The 15,501-nt window shown below is 43.8% G+C and overlaps 1 protein-coding gene across 2 annotated transcripts in view; it reads left to right on the top strand.

Annotated features, from left to right (window-relative positions):
* The window catches only part of TH (tyrosine hydroxylase), a 225,892-nt gene that overhangs the window by 96,244 nt on the left and 114,147 nt on the right, over window positions 1-15,501 (top strand). The window lies entirely within an intron of this gene.

Raw genomic sequence — 15,501 nt, 5'->3', positions numbered from 1 at the left:
TTGTTCGGAGTATTATCTATGAACTATATGGTCAGGTAATGCAATTATACTTATGCAAATTTTTGAAGTTTCTACATAAAACAGTGGCAAATTTTAGTTCTGGGCTATCTAGCTCACGTCAATACATTGCATAGCATATTCAATTTCTTACAACTAAATTGCAATACTGTAATATATTTTACTAGATTTAAACGGGGAGAAAGAACCGCTGCCGCGCAATACCAGACCAGTCCACACCATCTAGGTGACAGTCCCTAAATAGGTAGCCAACCCCAGGCTGTGACCACATAAACTGAGTGAACAGTGGCAGGAGGAGACCCAGATTATGCAATGAAGTCTACAGGGGAGGCAGGAGGGTGCATTATCACCCAGACACACACAACTATTTATCACACGCTACCACTCCACCGCCCAATAGGGTATGACAGTGCCCTCATCCCGCTATTTAGTGATCATCCGTTGAGGGGTCTCCGTGCTCTCTCATAGACTCCCGGTGCAGACTTTCAAGCATGCCATGCCAGAATTCAAGGTTGCGTTCTGCATGCTCATCCTTTCTCGCCTTACGAAGGTGACCCTCCTGTGCAGTGGCCCACTCAAGGAGGTCATTCAGCCATGTTTCCTGTACCAGAGGGACTGGACTCGCCCATCGAATCGCAATGCGCCTCTTAGCTAAAACAAGCCCCAGCTGCATGAACTTAAATGCCATTTTGCACCCTTTTTTAGGGAGTGGGAGGAGGCCCAGTAAACAATGTTTCATCATTACCTGTAGTTTCATAGCTGTTACCCCTGTTAGCGTTGGCATTATTTGGTGCCAAAATGGTATAATAGAATTGCATGTCCATGTTACATGCTTGAAATTGGCAGGGGACATGCTACACTGAGCACAGCCATCAGAGCGCAACGGGAACAGCCTATGCAGGAGTTGCAGTGTCAGGTATACTCTATGCAGATAGTAAAAATGTGTTAGTTTAAACTTGGCATTGCTAGTCCCCTCATGCACTAATGCATAGGCCCTATTCCACTCCCCGTCCGTAAGCAGAGATCCCAGGTCTGCCTCCCACTTATCCCTTATCCTAGTGATATTGATCTGTCTATCTCTATTGAGGGCCTAATAGCTGCCAGAAAGAAGTCCACAATCACATCCTGGGTCTATAATAGCCGTCGCAAGGTGAGATTCAGTCCGTTCTGCAGGTAAAGAGGTCTAGATCTCCCGAGCTCTCTGCAGGAGATTGGCGTATTGTAGAAATTGGCCCTGGTCTATGCCAAGGAGCTTCTCAGCTTCTTCTCGCGTGACAAATGTGCCATTTTTATATAAATCCCATGCATTGTTAGATCCACCTGCTCGCCATCTAGAAAAATCCAGTAACTCGAAGGCCCTAACAAAAGGGCGAATCCACCAGAGCGGGAGAAGGCGCGCATATGGTGCTCTCTGCAATACACATGTGACAGCTCTCTCCCACATCTTCGCCACCTGTAACACCAAAAAGGGGCTATCCCACGGTAGTCCAGCTCCACTCATGAGCAGGCCTGGCAACCTGGATGTATATATAGAACCTGCTAGTAACTCTTTTTCCCAATTGGGGGTGTCATTACACCACATGGCTGCATACTGTAATAAACTCGCCATATAATATAAAAGGAGGTCCGCCAGCCCCAGTCAGCTAAGTCTAACTTCAAAACCTCTAGGCGGACTCTGCATCTTCTGCCTGCCCAAATTCAAGATCACAGTAGTTTATCAATCTGCTGAAACAGCGAAGAAGGCAATTCACAGAAGGAATTTTGCATGACATATAGACACTGTGGGAGCAATACCATTTTACTGAGTGCTATTCTACCCATTACCGATAATGGTAGGGTAATCCAGAACTGAACAGAGGCACGGAGACCATCCTTTATTCTTCCCATCTTCAATTTGCTTTGAAGCTGAGGGGAGTGGGATATTCGCATGTCCAAGTACTGAAAAGACTTGGGGCCAGATGTAGGAAGCCTTTTGCGCCTCTCAAACGGCGAAAAACGCAGTTTGTGAGGCGCAAAAGGCCTTACGCTATGCAGAGTCACATTTTGCGAGTCGGTACCGACTCGCAAAATGTGATTCCGACTCGCAAATAGGAAGGGGTGTTCCCTTCCTATTTGCGACCGCATCGCGATGTTGAGTTGCTTTGTGACCGCGAAAGCGGTCGCAAACCAACTCGCAGTTACCATCCACTTGAGGTGGATGGTAACTCATTTGCAAAAGGGAAGGGGTCTCCATGGGACCCCTTCCCCTTTGTGAATGCCACAAAAAAGTATTTTTCAGAGCAGGCAGTGGTCCTATGGACCACTGCCTACTCTGAAAAAACCGAAACTAAATGGTTTCAGTATTTTTTCTTTTTGCAGCTCGTTTTCCTTTAAGGAAAACGGGCTGCAAAAAGAAAAAAAAAACTGCTTTATTTAAAAGCAGTCACAGACATGGTGGTCTGCTGTCTCCAGCATGCCACCATCCCTGTGAGTGCCTAGACTCGCTATGGGGTCGCAAACTGCGACCCACCTCATTAATATTCATGAGGTGGGTCTTCGACCCCATAGCGAGTCGCAGAAGGTGTCTGAGACACCTTTCTGCATTTCATTTTGCGAGTTGCAAATTGCAAGTCGCTAGTACTCACAATTTGCAACTCACAAAATGAAACCTACCTACATCTGGCCCTTGGTCTCCCATGTCAATCCCACCTGTGGCAATGCCAATGCCTCAACTGTTGCCAGCCTCGATATGGGGAACAGTACTTTCTTTCGGCAACTGAACGCCACCATGGTCGCGCCATATTTCCAATACGTCGCACCAATCAATCAATCAATCAATCATTGGATTTATAAAGCGCACTACGTACCCGTGAGGGTTTCAGGGCGCTGGGGGGGGGGGGAAGCTGTTGTTACTGGTCGAAGAGACAGGTCTTGAGGAGTCTTCTTAAGGGGAGTAGGTCTTGAGTCTGTCGCAGGTTGGTGGGGAGGGTGTTCCAGGTTTTGGCGGCGAGGTATGAGAAGGATCTTCCGCCGGCGGTCTTTCTTCGGATGCGGGGGACGACGGCGAGGGAGAGGTTAGTGGAGCGGAGCTGACGGGTGGGGGTGTAGAAGCTGAGTCTGTTGTTTAGGTAGCCTGGTCCGGTGTCGTGGAGCACTTTGTGAGCATGGGTAAGAAGCTTGAAAGTGATCCTTTTGTCCACGGGAGCCAGTGAAGGTTTCTCAGGTGGTGGGAGATGTGGCTGTGGCGTTGACGTTGAGGATCAGCTGGGCGGAGGCGTTTTGGATGCGTTGGAGGCGTAGTAGGTCTTTTGCTGGGATGCCTGTGTAGAGTGCGTTGCCGTAGTCCAGCCTGCTGCTAACGAGGGCCTGTGTCACTGTTCTTGTTTCTGTCAGGATCCACTTGTAGATTCTGCGGAGCATGCGAAGTGTGTTGTAGCAGGAGGAGGAAACTGCGTTGACCTGTTTAGACAAGGAGAGGGAGGAGTCGAGGATGAAGCCCAGGTTGCGAGCGTGGTCGGACGGTGTCGGTGGGGTTCCTAGTGCGGTGGGCCACCAGGAGTCGTCCCAGGCGGAGGGGGTGGCTCAGAGGATGAGGCGCATGAGGCACCATGGCGCATGTTAGGAGCAACAGCGTAATTTTTTATGCTATTGTAATGCTATACTGGATTAGCGTTAAAAAAATTATGCTAATTCAGTATAGTGTTAAGAGGACCATTGAAATCAATGGGAGTCTCATTTTAACACCTGCTTTCAGCAGGCCTTAAAAATGACAGTAGAAATTGCGCAATGGAATCTTGCAGATTCCATTGCGCCGTCTTTAGCAACCCTCTAACAAGGGAAGGCCCCCTTTGCATACATCATGCATATATTATACATGATGTGGCGCAAAGGGGTTACACGGGGCGCAAACCCAGTTTCGCCACCTTGTAAATATAGCGGTATGGTAGTAGCCCGTTAGCGTCACATTTGCAGCAAACATTTTGCCGCTAGGAGGCGCAAGGGCCTTGTAAATCTGGCCTCTAGTATGCTACGCTTAGCCTCCATTAACGCCCTGTCCATCCAATGAGGACACGCACTTCCCTATGAACCAAGCACCATCATTGGGTGAAATACGAATTAGCACCAGTTGCATTGTCGCTCAATATACACATCCACACAGGAAATGCATATTGGTACACATTACAGTGGCCTCAACACATGTCACATAGGATAGGGGAACTTTTCATGTTGAGACACCCATTTACTCTAATTCATGGTTTCTGAAGCCCTTCCCCTGTTCCCGGGGCATAAAGAACATTCTAGTGGGATAGACAGTGTACGATCTATGGATCTGTGGTTGGTAAAAGGAATCCTCTCTCTCCCTCTCCCGCCTCATAGAAATAACTGCAAGATCTTGGACAAGCACCCACACATGCAGGGGCATAGCCTGGTCAGAAGAATTGGAGGGGTGTGAGCTTCAGATTTCCCAACAATCACACTGGCATATAATGCTAAAATACATTATACGCCACGCAGGGAGCACCGATTAGTAGGAGTATTTAATGAGAGAAAACACAATATTTCGTAAAATAACCAACATTTTTGAGGACTTTCAAAACAGGACCATGTCTGTGTGTATGCAAAAATCTCAGGTAAAATCTGACAGACACCTCACCATACCAGACTCAAAGCACCTGTACCCAACTATTCATCAGGAAATACATTTATTATGGGAGTGTAACACCCCAACCCCCACCTCCCCCCGAAGCTACACCCCTGCACAGATGAACTGCTGCGATGCTGTTCAGTACCCGATCCTACCCTTGAGAGTAAGGCATTAAAGTCGCAACCCAGTACACTGGTCCACTCAGAGCTCTTCCTCAAAGTCTGAAACACATTTTGTGAAAGACCCTAAGCCAATCCATCCTGAGTGGCCTGGCCATCCCAAACAGACTCACACAAGTAGCTTATGGTGGACCTAGTGCCCACCTCTCGCATTGTTGGGCTACTCACTGTGCCTTATTCCCAGCGTATGGAGAACGTGTTCCAAGCTGATCCACCCAGGAGAGGACCTCTCAGAGGCTTTCTCCTCTAATGACACTTACAGTCTCACTCATTATTCCTGAAAGTTGAAACCAATTTGCGAGCCAAGGGTCTGGCTTCGCTTCAACAACCATATCTTTAGCTGAACAATGAACATAACTGGCAGGTAAATCCTTCAATTCAAAAACTGGATTTCAAAGGTTGTATCACCGCATTGAGTGACATTTAGTTGAAGTGATAGTTGCTAAGCATGAACTTAGAGATATTCATGCCTTTCCTCCCATTGCACTTACTTCCATGCCATTAGCGAACCTAGAGGCAAGTCTGTTTTTATGTGTCCCCTACACACTACTAAGGTTGTAATTATAGAAAGGGCAACATTAAAATTCATTAAAATGTGTAGAAGAGAGGTTTTAGTATACTATAGCCACATCCTGATCTATTTTAAGTAATCTTAAATGTGATAATAAAGGGAAAGGGCGCACTGTGAAATAAGCTAAGTAACTTTGTTTCATGGTGTCATAATGTCACGTAGGCTCTCATTATCCTAATGAGACTACTGGATTTTTGGGTGGCAGGATCGTTCACAGTGTGGGGGACTAAGTCTGACCCACGGTCTGACCCACGGCGAAGGACCCTTGTCACCGCAAATCTGGGTTGAGCTCCGGCTAACTAGCAGTGCCTCATCCCTCCCAAAGGGAAGAGACAATTGGGCAGCCGAGCGCATGACATCTTAGGGCTTCCCAGGGAAGTCGTGGTCACTCAGATCCCAACCAGTTCTCTCATACACAGTGTGGTCTCATATATAAATGACAAAGGCAGTTTGAGTTTTAAAGATTGGTTTAATAAAACGACTGCATTTTAGATAACAAGGTGTGAGCCGCAATAACCAGAACCATACAACACCGTAGAATAGTAGAATAGTAACGAGGAGAGTGAAACATAAGAATAACGCTATCATAGTGCTACTAGATTACGTTCTCTCTTATAAGTTCTATTTTGAACACAGCATGTTAAGCTCTAAGCCTGCCTTTCAGGTTCCCCCGGGAGGACATCAACCCTCATACCTGATCAAAGACCTTTGATCAGGATCAGCATCTGCAACAGGGCAGTCATCTCCCTCTTACGTGTACCATGACTAGGAAGTGTTTTTATAACTAACACGCCGGTGTTCTAAGAAACGTCCCTACGTAAGAATGTGTACTTTCTACGAACCCTAAAGACTAAACTTCTACCACGTCTATCAGCAATGTACCAGACTGTATCCTTGACAGAAGCACAGAGCGAGCAAGAATGTATTGTTTGAGAACTCCAGTGCTGAGGTAAACTAAACAGTGTGATAGAAGAAAATAAAACAAGACCGTGAAACTGGTTATTGTAAAATAACAGTGCGAGGCTGAATAAAATGCATCTAGGGCAAAGTGCACAGAGGCCTAATACTTTAAGCAAACGCGCAGAAAGCTACATAAAAAAAGGCTACACTACAATATTACCTGGCCACGCTGGACCCAATCCGATCCCGAGGATGAATGCAAACCTTTTACTCCTTTAGTGCTCATGTGGAACAAACAAGCAGAGACAAATGCGTTGGAGGGAATAGGGCAGAGCTTGAACAATAAAACTCCTGGGCTACCTGTGTGTCTGAAATTCACACACACATCTTTCTCTTCCCATCCAAAGTGCTCCTCGAAGTTGCCCGCATGTTGCAACCCTTCTGCCTCCAACCCTGGCCTGCTGTTCCCAACTCATCACAGAGTGGGGTGGGTTGAGGGAGGCTGGCTGACCTACCCCACTCTGTGACAAACCCTCGCTGACTAACGCTCTGTTTTGGAAATCACGGGCTGCAGTATGAAGCGCCCAAGCCTAGTCAGTCAGAGAGGGTGATGCACATTACACGGGAGGAGTGGCCCTACGCTCGGTCAGGCCACAGAAGCAGGGGCGGAAATCACACAAGCCCTGAAAACTCTGCAACATGGCACATGCGCAGTAAGTGCCTGTCAGGGCTGTGACTGCCTGACCCTCACGCAGTGCAAGGGTCAGAAGCTTTTTGAAGGACCAACAATTACAGCAGCAGGTAGGCTGCATTTAATAAGTAAAAAAATAATTAACAAGGGAACAGCTACAGGGACGGAGCCCCAACGCCTTACAAAGAAACTGCCTCTGCATTCTATTGACCGTGGAGTGGGAAACAGAGGATTGGTTCATGGCTGACTCAGATAAGAACAGTGTAATGTTGGAATATAGAATTATTTATAACGTAAAAATGCCCTTATGCCTTTCTAATGTATCATGTAAATACGGATTCAGTGCCGGAGAGTGCCTGCCCTCAATCACTAAGGACAAAGTGACTGTGGAAATCTAAGCAGCACTGTAAAAGAAGTGTATCAAATGAGCCACATCCATTCAGCATAACAGTGCTAAGGGTGTGGCATGTAGCCGGTAGGGAGTTTTGGAACACACTGTCACAAATATATTACTAAGGAATGGTGCAGTAGCACACATTTATTTACAGACGGTACATTTTCTGTTGAAACACTAAATTTGCACAGACATACGGGTTTATTGATCAAATTATGCAGCACACAAACAATAATGTGGGTTGGAAAGCGAGTTTCAACAATGTTTATCTTTTGAGCATCACCAAACAAAAGGGGTTATTACAACTTTGGAGGAGGTGTTAATCCATCCCAAAAGTGACGGTAAAGTGAAGGATATACCACCAGCCGTATTACGAGTCCATTATATCCTATGGAACTCGTAATACGGCTGGTGGTATATCCGTCACATTTTGGACGGATTAACACATCCTCCAAAGTTGTAATAACCCCCTAAGTGTTTTAATTTGTTTTGATCATATTAAAGTCTTTGTTTTCAGCATACTTTAGAACTACAAAAAAGTGTGTTTACAGTTTCATAACTGCTGGTTTTGAATAACATGAGCAGTTCATTTACAAGTATTTAAATGTTGTGGTGTGTTAGAAAAAAAAACTGACATCCTACAGCCTTTCCTTTCACACTCCTTAAGCCCCACTAAGATTGTCACATAGTTGAATTTACAAAATCCATTAACTTTGCAGTCAGAGAAAGAAAAATAAATGCCAGTCTCACTGTTAAAAGAATAATAAGCAATTTGACTGAAGACATAACTGTTATATCATATGTGATGTAAGTGTTACTTTCCTTTAAAGAATGTAATGCAGGAATGTTAGTGTTAGAACTTGGGACGAGGTTCCAGGTTGAATTCCTACACCAAGTCAGTTGAAATGGCTGGCTGGTGAGGGAGGACTGCATGGAGCTATCTCTTAACTAATAAAACAGTATTTCACTTAACGAGTTGTATCAGCATCTTCGATAAGCTACAACATTTGGGAGACAGCTTGCGCTCCAAGAACTGAGGCATGCATGTTCAATGCAAGTTTAAGAGTCTGGAACATTTAATATTGATACGATGGAATGTTTCACATCAGACCATTGGCACAAGTAAGGATACCATACATTTATTTTTCTTCATCAGCGGTTATCTGAGAAATGAGTCAAACGCATCTTGTTTGAAACAGCGCGTGCTGTCCAACGAGTCTTTCTCTTGTGTCATGTTAAACGCGCAACCATGACAATGCGTGATACAGCTTAATCTATCATGCGGCATTGAGCGCTATGGCAACACGCGCTATTATTCTATTATTAGATTTTTCATAGTTACCTTAAAGTGGTTTGGGGGTCATTCTGACCCCGGCCGGCGGCGGTAGCCGCCGGCCTGGCTGGGCCCGCCAGAATACCGCTGCGCGGTCAATAGACCGCCGCGGGTATTCTGGGTTTCCCGCTGGGCTGGCGGGCGACCGCCAGAATGCCGCCCGCCAGCCCAGCGGGAAACACCCTTCCATGAGGATGCCGGCTTCGAATGGAGCAGGCGGAGTGGAAGGGGTGCGATGGGTGCAGTTGCACCCGTCGCGATTTTCAGTGTCTGCATGGCAGACACTGAAAATCTTTGTGGGGCCCTGTTACAGGGGCCCCTGCAGTGCCCATGCCTTTGGCATGGGCACTGCAGGGGCCCCCAGGGGCCCCACGACACCCCATACCGCCATTCTCTTCCTGGCGGCCAAAACCACCAGGAACAGGATGGCGGTATGGGGGTCGGAATCCGCGCCGCCATGGAGGATTCCCCAGGGCAGCGGAAAACCGGCGGTACACCGCCGGTTTTCCGTTTCTGACCGCGGCTGTACCGCCGCGGTCAGAATGCCCAAGGGAGCACCGCCAGCCTGTTGGCGGTGCTCCCGCGGTCATTGGCCCTGGCGGATTTTACCGCCAGGGTCAGAATGACCCCCTTTGTGTGGAATCCGACTCGTTCTCCTACTTGAGCAGTCTGTGCCCGAGCAATCAACAGAGGAAACGGACTACCTAAGCAATCAAGAGAGGAAAAGGACTACAGTTCAGTTTATAGAAACTGTGAAAGAACTATACAAATATAATTAATTCACTCTAATTTACTGCACATTTACAAGGATAAATACAATTTGCTCTGCATATTTACAAGCATAAATATAATTTGTTCTTCCAAATTTTAACATTATTTAAATAAATAAACAACATGAATAATTCAACTATAATTTCACCACCTGTGTTTTTACAAGATGTTGGTCCTCCAGACATTGAGTGGGAAGAGTGGATTGACCTGTTTGAAAATGATCTCAAAGCACTAGATGGTCAAAGCTTCAGACCTACACGGAAAAGAGTGATTTTAATGAATGTATTTGGCAAAGACGGACAACATGTGTTCAAATATTTACCAGTTATTAATAATGAGGATGGAACTCAAATTGAAGATGTGTTTTTGGAAGCAAAAGTGAGATTTAAAAAAAAGTAGTACACTAGTGTAGTAATGTACAGATACAAGTTTTCCACACACCCACAAAAGATGGAAGAGTCTATTGATGATTTTGTTTCCAAATTGAGGCAACCATCCACTAAATGTCAGTTTGGTGGTCTGACTGAAGAACTGATAAGGGACCAACTTATTGTCCAATGCAAGAGCAAAAAAATACAGGAAATGTTATGGGTAACAAAGAACCCATCACTTAAAGAAGCCATAGAAATTTCTAAGATGGTGGAGCAATCAGAATTTTACATGAAAGAAATGGGGAGAAAAGAAGTATGTAATAGTGATGTCACTTTTGTAAAAAAAAAAGAAAGAGCCTTCTGAATGTGCACCTTTCACTAATCACAGTAAATCAATGTGCAATTACAAGTCCAATGCTAAAGCATGTTTCAGATGTGGCAGTAGTTCTCACAATGCGGGTTTCAAGGGTTGCATTGCCTTAGGAAAAGAAAGCAGGAAATGTGGATGCAAAGGACATTTTGCGAGAGTACGCAGAGCTTAATTTCAATCGAAGGTGGCAATAGTACGGGATCAACAGATTGTTGGAAGTCTTGAGGGTTACGAAGAAGACAGAATTTTGTGTATGGAAGACTCACAAACGAATACTGGAAGAGTGGTCAGACCTAAGGGAAATTTTGTAATCAAAGACAAAGTTGTGCAACTCATGGTGGATTCAGGATCCTTGTATACTATATCACTCAAGAGTATGTTGAAGCGTGAATAGTCTGAGGTTAACCTATTGCCCAAGGACATAAATCAAGGCGGTTACGAAGGGGAACAGATCGACATTATTGGATAAATAGTGGCAAAAATAGAATTTCAGGACATGTTTGTGAAAGGCAAAGTGTATGTAGCGGAATCCGGACCTCCAATCTTAGGTTGGCAGCACCAGTATGACCTTCGCATTGTTATCAACCCTGGAACTCCTAACCAAATCATGGTGGTGGAGGAAATGTCCATTGAAGACATCATTGAAGGTGCAATAAATGTTTTTGCCGTAGAACATTGGAGAGATGAAAGGTTATGTGCACAAAATCGTATTGAACATGCTGTGCCTGTGCAACATGCATTGAGGAAGATACCAGTAGAGGGTAGAGGGGAAGTGAAAAAAATGATTGATGATATGATCTCCAAAGGGATTATTGAGCTAATGCAAAACTCCGAGTGGGTTTCTCCAGTTGTTATCATGAAAAAGTCAAATGGAAATTTGAGATTTTGTGTGGACTTGCGCAGTGTGAATCACAATATAATAACCAACACCTTTGGGTTACCAAACATCAATGAGATGGTGTTATTACTTAAGTGGGGGGCATTTTTTCCATAAACTGGATCCTAGAAGCCCATATCACCAGATCATATTACACCATGAATCAAAGAAACTCAAAGCCTTCATAACTTCGGAAGGTATATTCCAGTTTAATAGAATGCCTTTTAGGTGTTTCAGAGGATGCTAGCTAACATTTTCAAAAATGTGAACAATGTTATGTTTTTCAAGATGATATCCTAGTGTTCGGAGAAATTGTTGAAAGTCATAATGTTGCATTGAAACAGATATTAGACAAGCTAATCGTGGCAAGGTTAACTCTCAGAAAACAAAAATGTAAGTTTTTGGTTGAGGAGATTGAGTACCTAGGTTATACTCTCTCTAAGGAGGGTGTAAAACCAAAGAAAGAGCTGTTAAAAGCCATCAAAGATGCTCCTTCACCAAATAACAAGGATCACTAGAGGTCATTTATGGGTCTTATAGAATATTACTCAAAATTCATCATAAATTTTGCAGACGAAACAGAAAGTTTGAGAAAATTGCTAAAATAGAAAAATGGTTTTGTCTGGGGTGGGGAACAGGTGTTGTGTTTCAATACTATCAAGGAGGGATGGTATAATGCCAAAGTTTTAGTTCCATTTGATGTGAAGTTCAGGACTATCATTACAGTGGATGCATATGCTGTAGGTCTAGGAGCGGTTTTGGCACAATATCATAAAGGAAGGGAGAGGATGGTTGCGTTTGCAGCAAGGTCTCTCACCCCTAGTGAACGGAATTACTCGGTTATCGAGAGAGAGGCTTTGGCTGCTGCCTGGGCATTGGAATATTTTCGTACATGTATTTGGAGTATGACCATCGTGTTACATACAGATCACAAGCCATTGGTTATGGTTTTCGCACCTGGTGGTGTAGGAAAGGGGCCTGCAAGGTTAGCTAGGTTAGTTTCACATTCAGAAGAATATACGTATGTCTTAGAATATATTCCAGGGTGGTGCAATATTCAAGCAGATTGTTTGTCTTGTATGCCGGTTGAATGGTCAAAAATGGATAGAGCAAATTTGGAAAGATCGGAGAGAGAGGATGCAGTTGCGAGTATTGAAGATATTTATGAACATGTGCGAGGTGCAATTTCCAGAGTAATGATGAAGGAAGATGTTACTTTAATGGAAGTGACAATTTTAGTGATGTGTGGTGGAAAAAGGGACAGTTCTGTGAGTGCGCCAGCACACCCTTATTTAAAAGTGCTGGAGGAATTATCGATTGTTGGGAATTAAGTATTGATGAGAGGAGATACATTTATTCCCCCCACATGTTTGCACTTAACTTTGTTCAAGTTGACGCATGAATGGAATTTGGGATAAACGTTAACAAAAAGGAGGTTGAGGGAGGATTTGTAGTGGCCAGGCATGGATGGTGATGTAGAAGAATGGGTTGAGAGATGTAGCATGTGTAAAAACAGTGAGAAAAGATTAAAGGTTGGGAATCAAATGAGTTGTGGTGTCATTGAAGACCCTCGTAAGGTACGGCATGGTGTGTGTTTAGACTTTATTGGTCCACTAGCGCATTTGGGTGCGGAACTAAGGTTTGCCCTAGTTTTGATGGATGGTCATTCTACATGGCTTGTAGTGAGGTTCCTTAGGGAAATTACCACTGGATCTACACTAAAAGTCTTGGAAGAAATTTTCAAGGAAGAGGGTTATCCTACTAGAATTATAATGGATAATGGGGTGCAGTTAGTATCTGCAGAGATTATTTATTTTTTTGAAAAAACAGGCATCAAGCATTCTCGGACCAGTCTATACAACCCACAATCCAATGGTATGGTTGAAAGGGCCAATCGTTTAGTAAAGGAGGCAATTCAGATGGCTGAGACAAATGGTAAGAATATTAAATCTACAGTGTTGCATCTTGTTTGGGCGTACCTTACAACTAGGAATGGTGTTACGGGGAAGGTTCCTTTTGAATTAATTTTCCCAGCATGGATGAGGAATTTGTTAGATATTGGCTTGGATTTGTACAAGGAAATTCAAGACAGTGGTAGTGGTGGAACTACCATGGTTAGTAGCACGAATACGTTTAGCAAAATTTAGAAAGGAGACATTTTTAAGATTAAGGCAAATAAATAGTCAGAGAATTGAAGGAAATTTCGAGGCTCATTTAGAGTAAAGGAGGTGCATCAGTGTTTCATTGTATTGGAAAATGGTCAGAAGCGGAACTTGAGAACAGTGGCATGGTATGGTGGTGAAAATTCGGTAGATGTTAAAGAAGAGAATGGGTGCAGCAGCTACATGTTAATGGATGACAAGTCGTTTCTTCATAAAAATGCTGGTAGAGAAAATCCAAATATGTGTGGAAAGGAGAGCGTGACTGAGGGAGAAAGGAGTGTAGTTGTGGAACTGAAAAGGATCCAAAGGAACCACAAGATTCTGGAGTATTTGAGAGATTTTGTTACGTAATCAAATGTGTAAATATATATTAGTAAATGCTTGTATCTATTAACTTCACTCTGTTTTATTATTGTTTTAATTGTATTGTATTGTGTTTTCTTATTTGTTTTTTTTATTTTTGTTTCAATGGAGGAAGATGTGTTATCTCGTACGTGGTATAAGTGTTACTTTCCTTTAAAGAATGTAATGCAGGAAAGTTAGTGTTAGAACCTGGGACGAGGTTCCGGGTGAAATTCCTACAGCGAGTCAGTTGAAATGGCTGGCTGGTGAGGGAAGACTGCGTGGAGCTGTCTCTTAACTAATAAACTCGTATTTCACTTAACGAGTTGTATTGGTATTTTCGATAAGCTACAACAATAACCTGATATTTGACCTTTGTCTTTAAACTCCCAGCTAATGTAACTAGATAAAAAGCAACATTTCAAGACATTTGTATTTCTCATTCACCTCCTGACCTCCGTGCTTGAGGCAAATTTGTTCCTGGCAGACTGTCATAACTCAGTTTTTGCCGTTGGTTCTTTCTGACAACTGCCATTACTCCATGTTTGCCTCTAGGCTGTTTCTGGCTCTCAGGGTGCCATTTCTCTGTGCTTGCATTTGTTTTGTGTGTGGCAGAGTGCCATAACTCCATGCTTGTGTTTATATTGTTTGTGTTAGACTGCCATCACACCATGATTACCTTTAGGTTGATTCCGGTAGAGTCCCGTTACACCATGATTAGCTTTAGGTTGTTGCTGGCAGAGTAACATAATTAAATAATTGCCTTTACATTATTTGTGACAGAGTGTCATGACACCATGCTGAACACTGGGACTTTATTTGAGCACTGCAAAGAATGTCTCCAGCACCATGCTGACCAAATGGTCAGAGCTGGCAGGGAGAAAATATGTTCTACCAACCTAAAGAAAGGAATTGGACCTGTGCTGACTCTGTCTAAAGAATGTCAAAACACCCTACTGGGGCATCGTTTGCTATTGGAGAAGAGAGAAGATTCCTTTCTCTCTGATTTGCTGGCCATGTTAGGAGCAATCAGCTGACAGAGTGGTGCCCCTACTGCCATGACAAGCATTGGATCAGTCAGTGTTGCCCTTGCTATCCATGAAGTAGATGTCAATGCCTCACACTTTGGATCTCACAAGTACTAGAGTACTGGGTGTGTGTGAGAAGCCCTCAGTGGGTATTGCCTGCTCCAAGCATCTTCCATTCCTTATGGCCTTTCATCACATGCTGGTTTAAAGAAGTATGGTTGGCTTATCCTGTTACAAGTGTCTTCTGATTCTTGATGACTGTGTATCTTGCTACAGTTAGAGGAACTCTGTATATGATGTGCCTTACTTTGAATTTTGTATTAATCCTCTTGTCTAATGGGAAACCAAATTGTCACAAAAAAAGCCAGGACACACTGTACACACAGAAACATGACTAAATATTGTCACATAACATGGATGCAGAAACAGAGGTGTTCAACTAAGGGCGAGAGGGCCAGATCTATAGCATATTTTTAGGATAAATATTGACTAAGTAAATAATCTCCATTTAAATTGATTGTATGCAATTATTTTATGCAGATACCATTAAAATCTGGTATACATGTAGCTCTCCAGGACATTGTTGGAAACTGACAGTACCCACTGATTTAGAAGGACTGCCCTGGCACAGACCTATGAGACAGATAGGATTTTTGTTTTAAAAAAAACAGGGTTTCGAAGGTTTTGCACTCTGTTTCTTTTCAGAAAGCTTTCAGCATCCTAAGGAAGAAGGGAGGTGATGGAGGCAGTGGTGTGGCATACGTGCTATGGAACCTAATACAAGCAAGTAAATGAGCCTCGTACCCTTGTTTGCTCGGTGGACTGCTTCGCATAGGGTCCCTAATTGAAATCATTTGCATTGCTTATTCA

The sequence above is a fragment of the Pleurodeles waltl genome, chromosome 3_1 (genome assembly GCF_031143425.1).
Source record: "Pleurodeles waltl isolate 20211129_DDA chromosome 3_1, aPleWal1.hap1.20221129, whole genome shotgun sequence".
In the NCBI taxonomy this organism is placed as follows: Eukaryota; Metazoa; Chordata; class Amphibia; order Caudata; family Salamandridae; genus Pleurodeles; species Pleurodeles waltl.
The sequence above is the reverse complement of the archived record's forward strand: the minus strand, read 5'-3'. Positions and strand labels throughout refer to the sequence as shown.